Source organism: Dipodomys spectabilis, unplaced genomic scaffold, assembly GCF_019054845.1.
Source record: "Dipodomys spectabilis isolate Male_0828 unplaced genomic scaffold, ASM1905484v1 ptg000098l, whole genome shotgun sequence".
Taxonomy (NCBI): Eukaryota; Metazoa; Chordata; class Mammalia; order Rodentia; family Heteromyidae; genus Dipodomys; species Dipodomys spectabilis.
The window spans coordinates 3,746,680-3,764,399 of record NW_024870775.1 but is presented as its reverse complement, the minus strand read 5'-3'; positions in this window follow the sequence as shown (position 1 = coordinate 3,764,399).

The window sequence follows — 17,720 nt, the reverse complement described above, 5'->3', positions numbered from 1 at the left end:
GACAAAGAAACACAAAGTGTAGTGGTGGGTGCTTATATTGCGATACTAAGTTAAGACTTTGCTTCAGTACCTACCTCTCCGTTGTCTCTAACCAAGATATATTGCAGAACAAAAATCAAGTCTCAAATGTACTTTACTATGATCATTTTTATTAGCATATATAGTTGCACAGACAGGTTTCATTGTGATAGTTCTACCCATGTAATAGATGTGTCACATCCACCTTCCCCCACCCTCATTCTTCCACTACCCACTCCCTCTTAAAACAATTTAAGTAAGTTGAATTGTTCTAATTTCATATTGGCAAATAGACTATCAACCGTCTTCATCTTACTTCATCCTTATCATTACCTCTCCCCACTCCTGCTGGTACCCACCTCTTCACTGCAGCCTCTTTTACTCCCCCTTTTTTTTTTTTTTAATGCTGGCCCTGAGGCTTGAACTCATGGCCTGGGTGCTGTCCCTAAGCTTTTTCGCTCTCTACCACATGAGCCACAGCTCCACTTCTGGCTTTTTTTTTTTTTTTTTGAATAGTTTATTGGAGATAAGAATGTCAAGGACCGCTCTGCCTGGGCTGGCTTTAAACTGTGATCCTCAGATCTCAGCTTCCTGAGTAGCTAGGATTACAGGCATGAGCCACCATCGCCCTGCATTTTTTTAGTGTGTATTAATTATGCCAACACATTTCTCTATAGTGTCTCAAACTTGTGTATATTTTGTTTTGTTCAAAATAACTCACTCTATTGCTTTCTCTTCCTTTCAGTCCCTCCTAGTCATCTAGTGATCAACAGCTTTCAATAAGGTTCCTTCCACTGCTTTGAGATACAGTTGCAATGGATCATTTATGCTCCAACTTTCATTTTCCCTCTCCTCTTCATCCTCCTATATAGTTGCATAGTTAGAATCATGGTCTACATGTATGTGTATGGATGTGAAAATGGATACAGATATATAGAGAGAGACAGATAGATACATATACCTATGTATAAGTACATACATATATTCATAACTTTATGTGTGTATACATGTTTATGACTAAATATGTCTTTGAAGTCTAGCTTCCACATATGTTCAATATGATCCGTTCCAGTTCTATCCATTTTCCTTCAAATGACATGATTTCATTATTTATGGCTTTGAAATATTCCACAGTATATTTGTACCATATCTTCTTTATCCATTCATCTGTTGTTGGGCACCTAACTCAGCTAATTCTACCCTTTGGCTACGATGAACAATGTGGCAATAACCCCAAGTATGCAGGTATATTTCTTTTTTTTTTCCCACTCATGGAGCCTGAACTCTGGGCCTGGGCACTGTCCCTTAGCTCTTCAGCTCTAGCCTAGCGCTCTATCACTTGAGCCCCAGTGCCACTTCCAGCTTTTTTCTGCTTATGTAGTGCAGAGGAATCGAACCCAGGGCCTCATGCATGCAAGGCAAGCGCTCTACCACTGAGCCACCTTCCCAGCCCCATCCGTTATATTTCTTGTATATTGATTTACTCTCCTTTGGACATATGTCCAATGGTAATATAGAAAGGCCATAAAGTAAGTCTATTTTTGATTCTTTTGAGGACCCTCCATACTGATTTCATAGTCATTATAGTAGGTTACATTCCTGCTAGCTGTGTATGAAGGTTTCTTTTACCCTAACATGTGTTGTTATCTTCTTGATGATTGCCCTTCTGACCAAGATGAGATGTATAAGTGTAATTTTTTTACTCTGGATTCTCAGTATATAGACATGTTAATATACCTTTACGTGGAAAAGATGAATCAGAAGGAAAAGGTTCAAAGGTTCTAGAAATTGGGTTTGTTTCCTCCATAGAAGTAGTACTTAGTTCAGTGAAAGTTCTTGCTTCAAGAAGTAATTGTTCCTGCAATCCTAACTACTTAGGAGGCTAAGATCTGAGGACTGTGGTTTGAAACCAGACCAAGCAGAAAAGTCCATAAGACTCTCATATCTCCAGTTAGCCAGCAAAAGTTCAACAAATCAGGTATGGTTCAAGTAGTAGAACACCCACCTACAGTAAAAAAGCTAAGTGAGGGTTTGAGGCCCTGAGTTCAAACCTTATCACTAGCAATAACTAAACAAACAAATATGTAAATGTAGTCATCACCCTCCCGCTATAATAGTCTCCAAAGATGACCACGATGCCACCAATGTTTTCTGTCTTCACATACAAGCCAAACCTCCAAAGACAGTGGTGTTAATTATTTTCCTCCTTTTGAATCAGGATTGGCCCCTTGTTCTAACCAATAAAATATGTATGTCACAGTGAATTTCTGAGTTTTAGGGGTGGGGTATCTGAAGGTTTGTTGGTTTGGGGTTGGTTGGTTTTGGTGGCGCTAGAAATTGAACTCAGGGCCCCACATGCTAGGCAGATACTTGACCACTTGAATCATGCCCCAGCCCCTCTTTGTTCTTGAAACAGTGTCTCATTATTGTAGCCCAACCTTTTCATAACCCTCATAATTAGAACGGGGGCACCAAATTTTGAGGAAGCACAAGCCCATGGGGAAGAGAAGAGAGGTTCCTGATCAACAGCTGGCTGAGCTCCAGGACAACAGCAGCCACAGGATGACCAGACATGTTGATGATTCCTGTCAGCTCTTCCTTCATCTAGAGCAATCAAATGGCTGAAGACGCAGCTGATACCACATGCAGATGAACCACCATTTCTGGTCCATTCAACCTACACAATTATGAATGTAATGAATGTAGTGGCTGTTTTTGAGGTCATCACATTTCAGAGTTTTATGTGATAGCAATAAATATCTAGCAGTAGATTATTGTAACAGAAGCCTCAAATATGACATATTGGCTTTAGGACTGGCTGGCAGGCAGGGACCACAAAGGGCCTGGGGGGAAAAAAACCACCAAAGAAGGTTGGAAGGAGATCGATGAACCTGTTACTGGAAGCTGAAGATCTGGCAAGGGGTCCTGTGCAGGCAGAGGGCTTTGTAAAGCTGCCACACATGAATAAGCATGTCTGGGGCAAGTCAGAAGAGCAACTGATGGAAACAAGGACCTGGGAACTGTGTCTTCCAGACTACAACAGTTGGCTCTTGAATGTCTCTCAAAGGCCAGCGTGTTAAGGGCTTGGTCCCAGGGAGGTCCTGCTCAGAGGTGGTGGGAAGTCTTTAGATCATGGGAATGTGAGTTCCAAAGGGCTTGTGGGACTCTGGTCAATTCTTCTTCTTCCTTCTTTTGCTTTCTGACAGCAAGTGAAGCAGATTTTTTACCAAATGTTCCTGTCATGATGTAGTAACTCACCTCTCCTTTGCTTTCTCTGTGTGTGTTGGGGCGGGGGGGAGGGGGGGGGTTGGGAAAATTCATCATGCTAGGCAATCACTTCAACATTGAACTATCTCACCAGACATTTTCTCTTTATAAGTTAATTATATCAGGAATTCCTTACAATGTCAGAAAGTTATCAGTACATAGGCAAAATGTTAAAAGTGACCATAGGCAACTGATTAACCAGAGCTCACGCCCATAGCCCTTGCTATTCAAGAGGCTGAGAACTGGAGGATCACAGCTCATAGCCATCTTAGGCAGAAAAGTCCATGAGACTCTAGTTCCAATTAACTAGCAAAAAGCCATACTGAAGGCTGGATCAAATGGTTGAATACCATCTGTGTGCAAGCAAGCTGAGTGAGCATGAGGCCCTTAAACACCAATACCAACCTCTTCCTCTCCCCTCCAAAAATAAATTACAATTTGCTGTCAGTTAGCTATCTATGAAGATATATCAGTACAGTGAAGGATAAACCATCTTTTCCAAAAAAAAATCAATGTCCAGTTTGGGAACAATGTTTCGGAAACATAAAGTTCCAAGATGAACAAAAGGTTTTCAAAGAATGAAATAGACTTATAACAAACAACCAAAAAGCATGGAACAAAAGATTTTTTCTAGTCAACTCCTAGAGGTGGAAATGATAATAAAATGTTTTTTTGGTTTTTTGGTTTTTGGTTTTTGTTTTTTTGGGGCGGAGGGGTCTGGTTGTGGGGCCTGAACTCTGGGCCTGGGCGCTGTCCCTCAGCTCTTCAGCTCAAGGCTAGCGCTCTACCACTTGAGCCACACACCACTTCCGGCTTTTTTTTTTTCTGCTTATGTGGTGCTGAGGAATCGAACCCTCAGGCATGCAAGACAAGCGCTCTACCACTGAGCCACCTTCCCAGCCCAATAAAATTTTTTTTAATAATTTTTATTTTTATTATAAAGGTGATGTACAGAGGGGTGACAGTTACATAAGTCAGGTCATGAGTGCATTTCTTTTTGGACAGTGTCACCTCTTCCGTGGCTCTCTTTCAGTTTTTCCCTCCAGTTCCCTACCTTCAAGTTGTATAGTTCATTTTGATTGTTCATTTGGTTGTTTTTGTAGGTCACTGGGTTTTATGGTGGTTTGTTACTGCCAATATATAACTGACACACAAATGTGAGGCAAATCTCCAGCAGTGAGGCACCTGTGCACATTCAATCCCAGAGAGCTTCATTTTAAGCTCATTTCTATTACCTGATTGTCTAATTCTTCCTGGGATATAATTGCAAATTATCGAAGTCACACTTGCAAGAGGATCAGAAAGGAAAAAAAATTAATTTCATTAATCACTGATTTATCCACATCAACCTGATTTCCATCCTGGCTTTTCTCGTAATGCTTTCTCACACATGAGAAAAACAAAGCTCAAGGTCAAAACTGGCAAAGAGAAACTAAGAAGTTTTTGTTGAGTTCCTACCTCCCCTTGTCAGAAAGGCTTTGCTTGGTGCTGAGAAAAGAAGGTAAGAGGTAAAGAAGGTAAGAAGCTGGGAGTTGGTGGCTCACACTTTTAATCCTAGCTACACAGGAGGCTGAGATTTGAGGATGGTGGTTTAAAGAGAACCTGGACAGGAAGTCAGTGAGACTCTTATCTCTTGTTAACCACTAAAAAAGCCAACAAGGGGAACTGTGACTCGAGTGGTAGAGCACCAGCCTCGAGTGAAAAAAAAAAACCTAAGGAACATTGTCAGGCTCTGAGTTCAAGTTCTGGTACTGCCACAAAAACTACAACAATTTTAAAAATAAGAGTTAAGAGCTAGTGAGCCAGACTTAGCCAGCCATGTCATGTGATTTGCTCATCTCTTTCCATTCTCCCAGCAACACTGGCTAAGTAGCCACCAACTGTAGGCTGTCTCCAAGAATATTTATGCAAATCCTGAGGATTGAATACACAGAGGGTTTGAGTGTCCCAGGGCCCTTTCTACAGTCCTGTCTCCGCTTGGATTCTAAGCAGAGGAATATTACACAAAGAGGCCTGTAGTTCCTGAGTTCCAGGTCCTCAATGCTCACCAGACCCAGTGCCTGCCGTCACTGTCCTGCCCTCTGACCATCGCCTCCAGACTCCCAGGGCCTGTGTGATTCTCCACTTAGCTTTCTGAAGCAGCTGCCCTTGGTCAATTCTTAGGTTCTACTTTCAGTGGCTACAAGTGGGTAGTCTCAAAGGTGAAGATCCCAGATTCTTAGCATCTCCAACAAAGAATTAAATGTAGCTGGGTGCCAGTGGCTCACACCTGTAATCCTAGCTACTCAAGAGGCTGAGATCTGAGGATTGCGGTTGGGCAAGAAAGGCTGTGAAACTCTTTATCTCCAATAAACTACTCAGAAAAAGCCAGACCTGGTGCTGTGGATCAAGTGGTAGAGGGATAGCTTTTGAGGAAAAGAAGCTCAGGGACAGCACCCAGGCCCTCAGTTCAAGCTTCAGGACTGGCAAAAAAAAATAACAAATGAAGACACATACTTAAAGTGGCAAGGCAAAGACTTTAATAGAGAAAGCATGCTATTAATGCAAATAGCATACTCGGGCTCGCAGCTGAAGACCAAGCACATGGTCACGAATTTACTTTCCATACAGCAGTGAATCTTAGCTACTCAGAAGGCTGAGAGCTGAAAATATGGGTTAGAAGTTAGCCTGGGCAGAAAAGGTCTTGAGTCTCGTATCTCCAATTAACCAGCAAAAAGCTGGAACTAGAGTCATGGTTCAAGTGGTAGAGCTCTAGCCTTGAATGAAAAAGCCAAGCCAGAGAGCTTTTCTAGCACTTTTCAATCTCATAGGATTTTGGAGAGTGTGGGAAGAGTTTGTGGTAATCATACTAGGATGATCTTAGGGAACTGAGGGATCATAACTTGGCAGATTTGGGGAAGGGGTCTGAACATGTACAAGGCTGCCATCCCAGGGCCTCAAGTATGTATGTATGAGATGCAACCCGCATGCATGAAGCCTTATGTAGAAGTCTGTTGTGCAAAGGTCAGGCTGAGGATGTAAAGGAGTTCACTGCATAGATGCCTTGGTTTGGTTAGAACTGGCTTCGAATTTTTATCCCCCTGCGGAGAAGTCATAACACAAACCGACCCCTTAATACCCCCCAAGATAGAGTGGCCAGGAGAGGAACTAGGAAGGAGGTAGAACCCATGGATGTCTCCAAGGTCAGGACTAGAGAAATCCATTTCAGCATTCTTTCCCTATAAGTAACCTGCCTCAGTAGTAGGGAGGGTATCTGGCAAGATGAAGTGACATTCTTAAAGATTTGAACTTCAATCCATAGCCTCAAGGGAGTCTTGAAGATTTATAGAAGGAGTCTATAACAAAGGCAGTTTTGTCAGGGGAGGGAAAGTGGGAGAAAAAGAGGGAGGGGATAAAGATACCCAACAAGAGTTGTACTCATTTCCTTTCTTAGGTAACTGTAATGCCTCTGTACATCAACTTTACAATAAAATAAAATGTAAAATGCAAAGGCAGTTTTGTTAGAAAAGGTCAGGATTACTTCTGCAATGAGACTGATAGGTATAAAGGAGATTTAGGCCAGGTCTCATCTCCTTGCAAGGAGAATTGGGGCCTCTATTAACATACAAGTTCTTTCTTTTCACATCTTAAGGAGGTGATTAATTCTAAACCAAACAGCTACAGATTTTAATTCGTCAGAACAGAAAGATGAGGTAGGATTGACTGATGTAGGCAGGGCTTTGCTTTCCAAGTTTTTATGACAACTGTGACATGTCTGCATTCTTAACATGACTAGTGATGAATGACATTATGGAATGAAGAGGTTACCTTCAGTATTATTAATCTCTCACTTACTGAAAGCATTGGAGTGCCTTTTTTTTTTTGCTAGTTCTGGGGCTTGAACTCAGGACCTGAGCACTGTCCCTGAGCTTCTATTTGCTTAAGGCTAATGCTCTACCACTTGACCACAGCACCACTTCTGTCTTGTTCTGTGTATGTGGTACTGAGGAGTCAAACCCAGGGCTTCATACATGCTAGGCAATTATTCTACCACTGAGCCACATTCCCAGGCTTGGTAGTGATTTTCAATGTGCACCTAGAAGTACCTGTTCTCACCTTCATTCTGCCAGAAACATCCATTCGCCTCAAAGAGGACCTTGAAGAAGTGCACAGTAAGAATTGATTTTCATAGGGAAAAAAAAGAGTTGACTTTCAGGGGTTTTTGTTGTTGTTGTTTTGGTTTGTTTTTGTGCTCCTACTGGGACTGGAACTCAGGGTCTGGGTACTGTCCCTTAGCTGCTTCACTCAAGGCTGGCATTCTACCACTTGTCCACACCTCCACTTCCGATTTTTTGGCGGCTACTTGGAGACAACAGTCTCCTGGACTTTTGAAGACCACTGGCTTCACACTATAATCCTCAGATCTCAGCTTTCTGAAGGATTTTTCAAGAAGGATTATAGGGATGAGCCACCAGCGTGCAACTGATCTTCCGTTTTAACTACAAAAGAAATGGAATCTTGAATCCCTAGAAATACACTAGTTTGGGTACAAGTATATAAACCAGGCTAGGCAAGACCAGTTATGCAGCTTTGCTGTGTGTTGAAAGTTAGAAAGAAAATGGGAGTGATGAAAGGAAAACCTTTCCCCTCTAGCCCTGGCAGAATAGGAAAAGGAAGGGATGGAAAACAGTGAAGACATCCACTGTCAGGGTCCTGGACTTCTGTCCTTCACTCTCACCTTGAGGTAGACAGATATAGGGCAGAACACTCAGGTGACTTTAGGAAATGGGTTACTGGTGTACCCACCACATTAGACATGCAGGACCAGTAAGGTTGGATACCATGTCCAGGTTGATATCTTGGGGGAGAAAAACAAGGACAGACTCAAAAAGTTAAAACCAGGAAGAAAAAAGAAAACGCAGATCAACTCCTGTCTCACCTTATCTCCTTTTTAATGTCAAGTTACAAGATTAGGAAATATAGGAGGTGATATCGAAAAACCTGCCTGCTCCTTTAAAATATAGGAGAGGCTAATCCTTTGAAATGATTTTTTTAAAAATGTGGGGAGTCCTCCCAGATGGAGAAATACAGAAAGAGTGAAAAGACCAGTCTGCCAAAAGGAAGTCCTTATGGTTATCTGAATTTGGGGTGATCCTCACCTATCTCAATTACCCCAAACCATGCACCTATGCACCTGGATTCACCCAGATCCAAAAGTACAAAAACTGCAGATAGGAACCATCAGTGTGAGTCTTTAAGTCCCGTCTCCTGCATAGGAAGCAGGAAATGTTTTTCTGGTTTGGTTTTTTTTTTTTTTTCCATTTCTCCATACTTTAAGCATGATAAAAATAAATAAATAAATAGATCCTTGATAAAATAAATCCTTGCTAACGTTTTCACCTTGTGAGACTCTCCTTTCTGTGAAACCCCCTGAAATTCTTTTTCGTGGGTAATCCTAAGCACCTGTGACAATGCTGGAAACTGGGAGGTTGCGGGAGCCCTCATCCATCCTCTGATGACAGCACCCAGAGCCAGGGCTTGTCCGATAATGCTTTCGAAGCTATGGGAAGTGTGGAGCGTGAGGACTCATAACCCAAGCCCAATGTGAGAAGCAGGAAGAATTCACTGTATGTGCCAAGGTCCAGAGGATGGCTCAGCCCGTCTCCAACTGAAGATGTAATCTCCTTCTCAGGACCCCAAGGTCATGCGAAATTCCCCAAATCTGAACTACTGAGAGATCTGGAAAACAGATCTCCTCTAGGTCTTCTGCATTCCCAATGCATGTGGGACTTGTAAGGAAATTCAAATGGTTTTATGAAAAACGATACAATCTGAATTTTCTTCTTATAATAGCCCCCACTGTAGACCACTGGAGAATCCATTTCAAGACACCTCAGACACTCCCAAACCCTATGTATACATACTAGGTTCTTTTTCCCTATATATACATACATACATGTGATTAAGTTTAGTTAATACCATTGTACAGTATGCTGCAATAAGAGACTATGTGAATGTGGTCTTTCTTGAAAGAGACAAGACAAATATGAATATTGGGGGTGGGGTGAAGGTTGACCACAGGCAATAGAAATAGAAGGAGGCAGGTCTAGAGGTAAGAGAAGAGCTCAGTTCTTCCTTTTCTTTTTTGGTGTTACAGATGTAGCATGCAAGGAAGTGTAATTACTCTCCATTAAAAAAAAACATACTGGCAGATATTAACCAGGAGAAAGTCAAAGTAGAGGTGTGACTCAAGTGGTAGAGCACCAGCCTGGCAAAAATGCCATGATCATGTATATAGCACTTTATATAGTTCACGGTGGTTAAGTAGAGTCCCATATTTAACACAACTACTAATTTTTCCTTTATATGATAGCTTCTGAAAACTCTGCCTAAGAGAACCTAAGTCATGGTTATTACGCATTGATTTCATAGCAAGAATTCCAAAGTTACATTAGAAAGTTAACTCCAAATGAATCCATCTTTTATTTCCCATTTCTAAATACAGTGGTGTCCACCACTAAGTGGCGCTAAAAGCAACAAAATACAGTTTGCCTCCAAAAAGGCAGGCTGCCCATGTGGAGTTAAATCCTTTTGTTTTCTGAACCATTTATGAACACTTAAATTGAGTAGGGGCACAGAAAGAAGGAAGCTTTGTGTCAACCTATTGCTGAGTTTTGGTGTTTGCCTTCACCCACTAAGGAATTACATATCACCAGGGCAGCTTCACAGCCACCAAGCAACACCACAGGACCCCAGGGGACCCTTTCCTATCTGTGTGTCTGTCTGTCTATCCATCTTTGCACTGATACTGAGACTTAAACTCAGGGCCTGGGTGCTGTCATTTTAACTTTTTCACACAAGGCTGGTACTCTACCATTTGAGCCACAGCTCCACTTTATAGACTTTCCTGCCTGGACTGCCTTCAATCTTGGAACCTCAACTTAGCCTCCTGAGTAGTTAGAATTAATGCTCATCTCTTTCCAATTTTTTTGTTTTGTTTTGTTTTTGGGTCCGGTCGTGGGGCCTGAACTCTGGGCCTGGGCACTGTCCCTCAGCTCTTCAGCTCAAGGCTAGCACTCTACCACTTAAGCCACAGCACCACTTCCAGCTTTTTTCTTTTTGCTTATGTGGTACTGAGGAATCGAACCCAGGGCCTCAGGCATGCAAGGCAAGCGCTCTACCACTGAGCCAACTTCCCAGCCCCTCTCTTTCCAATTTTTCAACCACCTCTTTCCAATTTTTCAACCACATATAAGCATTACAATAGTGAAGGGAAAGGCTCTAAAAGATTACCATCTGGGCAAATGGTTTAAACACACACACACACACACACACACACACACACACACACACACACACACACACACACACACACACACAGCTTCAGCCCTCACAAAATCCCATATTGCCAGGTTTCTTGATTGTGGCTTTTAATCAAAATGCAGCCAGCTGCCTGTATTTAACGTTAATTGCTAAGCTCTCCATCTCAGCCAATCAGTCTCTTCCTGAGCTGGCACTGTAACAACAGCAACAAAAATATGAAACTCTCTTCCTGACCCAGTTTAGTGGGGGCGAAAAGGAAGAGGAGAAAAAAAAAATCCTTGTAGGATTTGGTCAGTCTTCCATGGAAGGACATGTCTCTGGCTTTGTAAATAAAACAACATCTGCACCAGCAATCTTCACTCTACTTTGAAGATGAATAGTGTTTCTTTGCAAAAGCTCCTCTCTTTCTCCCCCTCCTACCAAAGAGCAATATTTGAATTTTAAAGGGGCCAGGATCTGGCTGATAATGGGATAGGAACAGGGGTGGCACCGACATAATCATATTTCTTTCCGTTTTCTTGTTGTTTTTGATGCCAATCCTGGGGCTTAAACTCAGGGCCTGGTTGCTGTCCCTGAGCTTGCCTTTTTGTTTTGTTTTGCTTTGTTTTTTGGTTCCTGAGCTTTTTTTGCTCAAAGCTAGTTGCTTTACTACTTGAGCCACACACAGCTCCATTTCTGGATTTAGTGGAGGTAGTTAGTTAGAAATAAAGAGTCTCAAGGACTTACCTGCCCAGGCTGGCTTCAGAAAGCTATCCTCAGATCTCAGCCTCCTGGGTAGCTGGTTAGCTAGGATTACAGGCATGAGCCACCAGCACCAAGCACAATAACCTAATGACCTTTCTTTCTTTGCAAGTCTCTCTCAGTATGCTGGAGTTACTTCTTGTTCTTGAGTCTTCCTGCAATTTGGACAAAGTTTCTCTCTTCTCTTGGATGCCTAACTGCTCCAAATAGTCTATTCCAGACTCTTCATTTTCCTCAGGGAATGGATACCTTGGACCTCCTTTCTGGACTGGAATGCAAAGAATCTAGCTTCACCAGAGTGAATTGGAGACAGAGAGAGACCACTTCTTTCTTTCTCTCCCTTTCTCTACCCCTCCCTCCATAAACAGTGAGCAATATGGAGGTTTTCCTTACAGAGCCTAACAATCAGCCCTACTCCGAGCCCAGGAGATGGTGAGTGCTCCCCTTGGCTCACTAAGAACCTCCCACAGCAAGTACACCTTGAGCCTGGAATTCAGAGCTGATGAGCTTAATTAGCCTGGCCAGCCTCAAATTAGTCACAGTCCTTAGCAACCAGGTTTTCTCTTTCTAGTTTTGTACATTATAGGCAACCAATATTCAACCCAGAGTTGATTAAATTCTATCTCTTCTCCATCTTGGTTTATTTAACTTGCTGTAATCAGGAGAGTGAAGGAGAAAATACTTCAGCTCTTTGGAATCAGATGTAGTTGAACTAAGTGTGTAAATACTGCTATTACTAGATATAAAACTTACCCAAGCTGACTTCAATTTCAAAATGCTAAGAAGTGTCAGTTGATGAAGTGGCAAATTAATTAACAAATAATGTCATTAAAAAAAATCCTTTCATAAACAAAAATAAAATTTTTGTGCTGGTACTGGGGCTTAAACCAAGGCCTTGGTGCTGTTTCATTCATGGATAGTGCTCTATCACTTGAGCCACAATTCTACTTACAGCTTGTTGCTGGCTAACTAGAGATAAGACATTCATGGACTTTTATGCCTGGCATGAATTTGAACTGCCATCTTCAGATTTCAGCCTCCTGAGTCACAGGCATGAGCCACTGGCACCCAGCCAAAGTAAAACTTTTAAATAGGAAACATGTGTCACATGAATGACCTGAAAAGTTTTACTCACTTTATGGGAACATAAGAGGCAGTCCAAATGAACCATGAATGTTTTGTCAGGGTCCTTGGAAGGAAATGAATTCAGTCATTTTTCTTTATTTTATGACACATAAAAAATAACTCTCCAAGATTCTTCTGATCGCTGCATCCAGCATTCCTTCTTTAGGACCCATTTATGGCCACCCCCTCCCCTCGTCTGCCTGCCTACCTTTCCTTTATAAAGGAGCAAAGCCTAAAAGGAAACCGCCCACCAAGCACACAGCTACAACAGGGAGACCCCACTGTCAAGCATGCACACTGCTTAATTGCATTAATTTCATCTTTCCAGGCTGTTCCCATCACCTGGGGTCCCAGAGAAAAAAAGAGGAACAAAGCAAAGCCCACAGCCACAGAGACATAGATCCCTACTGTTGCTTCTTCCTACCACTCCTCCGCCTCCAATTCTTCCATCCACGTTGCAGAAGCAAGAACATTAGGAGGTCTAGGCCCTGAACCCTGGCTCAGCAAAGGCTAAAAACACTGTGGATTGGAACGATCTGAAAGGCTGAGTCTTCAGGGGCCTTGGATTACATTATAAAAGGTTTGCAGTTTGGCAAATGTGATGGTTGATGGTAGCAAGAGAAACAGCTGGCTGCCTCCTCCACTGTCAACCAAAATCCTTTATCACAGACTTTCTTAACAAGGCTCAGAGTAGCTTCCTTCAAGGAGTAACTAATTCCTACTGGTGTTGAAATGGGCATTTGCAGGTTATCTAGCAAAATTAACAGTTAAAACATTCTAGTTTGGTAAATGGCTCATGCCTATAATACTAGTTACATAGGAGGCTGAAATCTAAAATTCTCAGTTCAAAGTCAGCCCCAGCAGACAAATCCAAGGGTCTCTTATCTCCTTATCTCCAATCAACTAGAAAAAAGCCAGAAGTAGAAACATTGCTGAAATGGTAGAGCACCAATCTTGAGCAGAAAAAGTTAAGCAAGTACACAAGGTCCTGAGTTTAAGCCTCAAAACTAGCACCAACCTCCCAACCCCACTCCCACCACACAAAAGTTCTAGTTTAGGAGAAGGATTTGTATGACATTGTTAAGAACCTCCTCATGTTATTCTATAGTAAGTTAGATGCAAATGATCATGATAGTTAATAATTCCCACTTAAGGAGATTCAAAGAATTGCTCCCATTTTCCAAATCAGAAAACTGAGGTTTTGCAGGTAGAATAACTTACCTAAGGACTTGAAAGAAGTAGGGTTGTATTCAGACTCAGGCAATTTAGTTACCCAAACCCACTACTCTCAACTGCCCTGCTAGGTGGCCAGCATAAATTGTATACTTAAACTGTTTCACTTTAACAGCGCAGGAAACAGTTTGAAAACAGAGCCTATGCCTGCTGCATCTAAATACATTTGGCCTAGAGTTGCCTCTATACAGGCCTTAAGTTTGCCCTAATGTGGAAAAATTGTAACCTAATTTAGTTCATAAGAGATTGTAACTTACATGTGTAATTGAAGCTTAATTAATCAATCACAACCAGACCAGAGCTACAACCAATCAAATTCCCTGTACCTTCCTTGTTTTCAGTATGTCTTGTCTTTTTTCTGGCTATAAATAAAACCTATCCATAGGATATTCTGCTTGATTCTAGACTCAAAGTAAAGGCAAAAAATGTAGATCTGGTATACTTTTGTCTTCTAATATGCATGTCTGAAGGACTTCAGCAACTTTCAACATTTGGTCCCTATCCTAAAATCTTGTCTCGTTTTTGTTGTCCTAATGTCTTCCAAAGCTGAACTCAGTCTGGGAACTTCCAGAGAGTTCTTACTTCATTTTATTTTTTTCTCAAACAGAAGTTTCAGGAATTAGAAAAATAAATTCATCCTGAGGTCCCCAGAAAACCAAAAGCTAAAGAAGAGCTCACAACTGTAAGAGAACAATGGAGTAAATAACATTGACTATGATGCATTGTACGTAATCTGACTTCTGGAATTGTACAACTACTTTGAAAATGAATAAAAACACGTAAATATATACATATATATGTACGCATCTGTGTGTATACACACACACACACACACACACACACACAGACAGAAGCAGAAGAATAAGCAAGTATGGGTATTTGCCATTATACTCTGATGTTATTTAAAGTGACTTTACTTAGTGACACTGCTGTTGAGGTGGGATAAATAGGAAAGGAGATAAGGAAATTATATTATTAGGGAAATTACATTATTTTTACCACATATAAAAAGATACACGCTAGAAGTTGAAACCAGGAAGCAGCTAAGAAAACAATCAAGCTTTTTCCTTTAAAGTAATAAGTTAAAAGGGCTGGGAAACTTAAAAGGGGGACTTCTAGATCTGTCCTCTCCTTTGAAATGGTAAAAAGTTATTAACTCTCTGTGAATGGGTAGACAATAACATGAGCTTATCTGAAAAAGGAAGCCCATAAAATCACCTATATGTCCAGGTGGATACAAAAGCAGGAAAATAAGTACCACCCATCTTTGCCACCATCTAATGACTGAGAGCTGTTAAACTTGACCATGTGAATTCTCTCAGCTCAGACAGAATAAAACCAGCAGCAAACAGCTGCCATTAATGTTCTCTTTCCCCTACTTTAACCTTATTACAGTAAAATAAATTTCTCTTAAAACTTTCACCTAGGCAGTGAGACACCCTGAAATGCTTTTCATTAATGTATTTCAAGGACCTGTGACTTTTTATGACAGCTAAGAGGGAAGGTAGAACATAAACCAGCCATCATGCAATCATCAAAGACCACGGGAGGAAAGAAGGGAGGGGCCCGGAGGAGGAAGATATGGGAGGGACATCATACTATAAAATCTGCCTGTGAGAAGACTCCACAGGTCTCTTCCTCTCAACACTTCCTTTTCAAGTAATCCTACCTTTTAATTGTTTAATGGGTGGAGAAATGAACCCTACTCCTAGATAGTATCTGGCCAGATAAAGTTCAGTACATGAATGGTTAGTTGAATCTGGTCAAGAAAATCACAAATAGGGAGGGCCAACAGTAACCAGGCCCAAAATGACAGAAAGTAGCCAAAGGATAGAGGAAAGGTGTGCGGAGGACATAGCTAAACTAAATCTTAAGCCTACTTTCTTCAAGATTTTTAGACAAGATGGAAAAATCATAAGAAACATTTAAAAGATGTTCTTCCTAACTCTAAACCTAATCTCTTCAAGACTGAGGAACTTTCAAGCAAAGGAAGAAATAGTTTTTTTAAAAAAAAAATAGCCAGATGCCATTGGCTCTTGCCTGTAATCCTAGTTATTCAGTAGGCTGTTATCTGAGGATCACAATTTGAAGCCAACCCGGGCAGAAAGTCCCCAAGTAACTCTTATTAACTAACCACCCAAAAACCAGAAATGGAGCTGTGGCTCAAAGAAGTAAAGTGCTAGCCTTGAGTGAAAGAGCTCAGGGACAGCACCCAGGCGCTGAGTTCAAGCCTCCTGACTGACCAATAGCCAACCAAAAAAAAAAAAAAAAAAAAAAGCTTTAATTGACAGGCACTTGTGGCTTACACCTATTGTAATCCTAGATACTCAGGAAGCTGAGATCTGTGGATTGCAGTTCAAAGCCAGCCAGGAACATCTGTGAGACTCTTATCTCCAATTAGCCACCAGAAAACCAGAAGTGACACTGTGGTTCAAGTGGTAGAGTGCTCACCTTGAGCTGAAGAGCCCAGGGCCAGTGCCCAGGCTCAGAGTTCAAACCCTATGACCAACAGAAAAAAAAAAAAAAAAAAAAAAAGCTTTAGCTAGCAGGGTGGCAGTGTCTCGTGCCTGTATTCCTAGCTACTCAGGAGGCTGAGATCTGAGAACCACACTATCTAGGCAGCGAAGTCCTAGAGACTCTTATCTCCAATTAACCACCAAAAAGCTGGAAGTAGAGCTGTGGCTCAAATGGTAGAACGCCAGCCTTTAAGAAAAAGGTTTGGGCCCTGAACTCAGGCCCTGAGTTTAAGCCTCTGGATTCACACAGACACATGCAACCAAGAAATGCTTTTTCTGAGCCCTGTGAATTAACTAGGAAGTTCCTCAACTTTAAATCTCTATTTTTCTACTTTTGGATTGGATATATTTGCTATCCTTTTGTAATCATGTCAGATTACGAGAAAATAAAAGACTTGCTAATAAATAAACTTTCCCTCAAACAATGTCTTTCTTCCTAACACAGCTAAAACCTCAGGAGACCACCTTGTACTTATTCTATTCACCTGTGATCACCTCTCTGCAATTCCTTCAAGACTAAACAATGACCTAATGGTTAACCAGACCACACCTGGGACTGTGTGAATGCTGCATACCCTTCTCACTCACTTTCTGCCCCCAAGTCTCTCTAACCTGAAGCCAGTATTTGTACCTCTGTGAAGACAGCTGAAGATGGATTTAAGTGCTGTCTTCCCTATGGCTGCTACTTACTAACTCTCCTTTCTCTGTCCCTCACCATGCCTCTCTATTTGGCATGTAGGGCATGTATCTGAACCTGACTTAAGACTCCTGGACTTTGGGCCTGGTGTCTAAAATCCCACTTTCAATCTGAATACAGCTCAGGCCATTCAGGGACCAAGGATCTTCAGCTACTGCTCCTCTGATTCACTTCTCCCATGCTTACTGCAGTCCTTCCTGCTTTTTATCTTGTGTTACTGTAGCTAACTTCTTCCTGAAATCTCACCCTTGCTGGCACCCAGCCTCCTGCCCAGAGTAACTTCTCCTGGCTGTCTCTGCTCCCAAATCAAAGCCTAAAACAGGTTCCCCGAATTCAAGACCGCCTTTCTGATGCTGTGCCTGAGCTGACAAAGGTCTTGGATCTGTTTCTATTTGGTTGTTTTCAGCTCAAAGTAATTCTTAGTCCAGAATGGCATGTCTCTCTGGGAATGGCATATATTCTTCTCTGCTATGATCTCCATAAGGGTACATAGTGATGGAATGGGTTGGCTTGAGGAGTGGTACTACTGGGGAATGGTGGCAACTGTGGGAAGTGGGAGGTCCTTACATCATTGGAGGGATGTAAGGACCTTTTCTCAGGAAGTACTTTGTAGGAGGTGGAGTCAAACCCCATCTCTTCGCCTGGCTCTGACCCTCTCTCAACTCAATCTCTTTTTTTCTGGTTTATGATCTAATCACCGTTTTATTCAGGCTTCATTGCTATCTGCTGTTTTTCCAAACTGAACAAAACTGTGTATAAGATCAGCTGTTTGGGGTGTTTCATTATAATGTCAAAACTAATATTACATGGTTCCCTGGGTA